The sequence below is a fragment of the Apaloderma vittatum genome, unplaced genomic scaffold (genome assembly GCF_000703405.1).
Source record: "Apaloderma vittatum isolate BGI_N311 unplaced genomic scaffold, ASM70340v1 scaffold22892, whole genome shotgun sequence".
Lineage (NCBI taxonomy): Eukaryota > Metazoa > Chordata > Aves > Trogoniformes > Trogonidae > Apaloderma > Apaloderma vittatum.
Genome location: NW_009702217.1, coordinates 16,739 through 19,462, shown reverse-complemented (window position 1 = coordinate 19,462; position 2,724 = coordinate 16,739). Strand labels below are relative to the sequence as shown.

Sequence of the window (2,724 nt, the reverse complement as noted above, 5' to 3'; positions counted from 1 at the left end):
AATCTTTTCTGCTAGGAAATATTAGGAAAACTTAGGGCTCTGTGATCTTTTGTTTGTTGGAGAACGGGAACAGGAATTTCCATATGCTTTGGACAAAGCGGGCAGTTTGAGGCTTTCCTGGAGAACATATTTTTAGTGTCTGTATAACTTCCAAATATACCTCTGATAGGGAAAACAAAGTTTAGCTTGAGCAAAAATACCATTCTCCAGTAATCTAGTTCTCGGTCCCCTGACTTTCTATACTGTTTTTTCAGTCTTGCAAGAGGAGGGAAATAACTCCTGTGGTACCTTTTTTTTTTTTCTGTTTCATAAAGATTATCTCCAGGAAAAGCTGAAAAAATTATTAAAAAATTATCAAAGGTCTTAAACTCAGTACAGGGCAGATGAGAAAATCTGCAGGAGGAAACTGTGTTATCAGTTTAGGATTGCATAGGTGTAATAAAGGACTCCAGGAAAAAGCAGTTATGGCAGACATATGGCAGACAGGGCATAAAGTTAATATGTTGAATATTATTGACCTTTAAACAGGAGGCTCAAGCGTTTCTGTCATTGTAGGTCTTGCGGAATTGAGGCTGTCATACAAGAATGGGCAGAAGTTAGTGAAGGAGTCCCTTCTGGCCTGCAGGGAGAAGATCAGAATGAGAATCAGATCTTGGTGGCAGAAAAACAAAGAGCCCACTTGCTCTGTGGCTTATGTGTTGTTTTGGGGTTTTTTCTCTATGGTTCACTTTTTCCAGTGCTTGCTGCTATAAAGACAGCATGAAAAATGGCTTAGTAAATACTGTGTGCTATTTTAGTAGCTGGTCTTTAGATGAGACCTGCGGGTGCATTGCTAGTGCTGGTACAGTTTGAGTGGGTTTCTGTCCGGGTATAAACTGCTTTCTTTTATTCACCTTCCCTCTGCTCCTTCAGGTAGCCTCAGATTTCTTTTCCTTCCAGGCACTTGGTGTTTGCAGTTTCTGCTTTGGTTGAGTTGGATAAGACCCTAAATCTCCTATGGTCATTTTTTTTTTTCTTTTAAATCTAGCTGCTTGCTTGGTGCCAAATGGGATTTTAGGAAATCTCTAGGCTTTCTAGGACTTCTGTCCCCATCGAGACAGAAACAGACTTGGCTTTTCCTGGACATGACTGCTTGCTTTCAGGCCTGCTCTGTGTCTCCAGTAGCCCTCAGAGCAGGGGGGTCCACCTGGGAGTTGCTTGCCTGCTGTATGAAAAAGGCTTTTTGTAGTCTTTGGGGCTCCGGGGAAAACCAGCCTGAGCCAAGAAGCAGCTGTGTTTGTGGAGCTCTTGCCCTACTCTGTGCTCCTCAGCAGGAGCAGCTGTTTCTTGTAATTTCTGGAGATTATTTTAGGTTTGGGGTATTTGAGATTAAATGAATGCCCTGCCTGGTGGCAGTGACTAGCCTTTTTGCAACCTGCAGATATTGTATTCTGCAGATGCTATTTTCTGGGGTGTTTATTTAGGCTGCTGCTTCCAAGCAGAGATTTTTTTTTTTTGTGCCTGGTAACAGACCTTTGGATCCTTTGCCATTTCCTGTCTGCAGCTCTTGAAAGCAGCCTGTTGGCAGCAATCCCACATGCGGGGATCCGGGGATGGGTGTGGGGATCCTCGCCGCAGAGGAGTGCAGCATTTTCTGCCTCCGCCGTGTGTGTCTGCTCGGGCTTCACCAGCAGCAGCAGCGGGCTCGGCACATCATTGCTGCTGTTCCCTGGCTCGGGGTTATCCGAGGACCTGGAGACTGCACTGCATAGGAAGCTCTGCAGTGAGACAGAGGGATGATAAACAGCCAGATGGATCCTAGAGTGTTCCTGCACAGGAATACTTGTGTCATAAACACGCTGGTCTTGCCATGACACAAGCCAGATTTGCTTGCCTTATATGCTGCTCCTGGGAAAGATGGATTTGTTTTTCAGCAGGGGAAGGGGAATGCGATGACAGCATTTGTTTGCTCAGACTCGATCTAATATTCTCCAAAGCATTTTGTTCTGCAGCATCTTTAAACAGATAAGATGCTGGTTATGCTTTCAGGCCTAGAAGGCACCTGCAGTGTCCTGCTTTGACATGGTGGTAATGCCCAAGTGAATTTGGGGAGTAAATGACCTGAAAAAGGAGGTGGAAGGGAAATCTGCTTGCCTGCAGCAGAATCTCTGCCTGTTCACCAGCTTCAGGAGGTATCGACTGAGCGCTCTGCAGCCTACAACTTCAGAGCTTCTCCCTGTAATTTCCAGTTTGCAGGCCGTCACTGGTTAGTGATGGAAACTTTTTCACTTCTGGCTGTTCAGAAAAACAGGGAGTTTCTCCTTTCCCAGGGGAGTGGGAGAGTCTAACAGCTCCTTCTGCATTTGGATCCTGAGTGGAAGCAGGGGCTGGAGAAGCAGCCTGGGAGTGCTTTTGCTGCTCAGGTGGCAGAAGTGGCTGCTGTGAGCTGCTTCCAGCTGTCCCTACTGAGAGCTTTGCTTTCCCAATCAGCTTTAGCCCCTTACGTAGGGTGTGCTTTCATAGAGGGAGCCAGGGACCTAGCTAGAAGTGGAAATGCAAACAGCAACACAGTTCATGTTTGTCTCTGTTCCTTCTTGTTATAACAGGATCTTTCTGGTCTACTGCAAAGATTTGGGTGCTGACCCAAAGAGCATAAACAAACCTGGCAGTTGCAGGGTGTGTGCAGACTGTGCAGCAATCCTAGCCTGTGTCCAACAACTCCTGCCTAAAGCCAGGGTGGTGTGT

The 2,724-nt window shown here is 46.2% G+C and overlaps 1 protein-coding gene across 3 annotated transcripts in view; it reads left to right on the top strand.

Annotated features, from left to right (window-relative positions):
• The window catches only part of SLC43A2 (solute carrier family 43 (amino acid system L transporter), member 2), a 25,906-nt gene that overhangs the window by 11,980 nt on the left and 11,202 nt on the right, over positions 1 to 2,724 (top strand). The window lies entirely within an intron of this gene.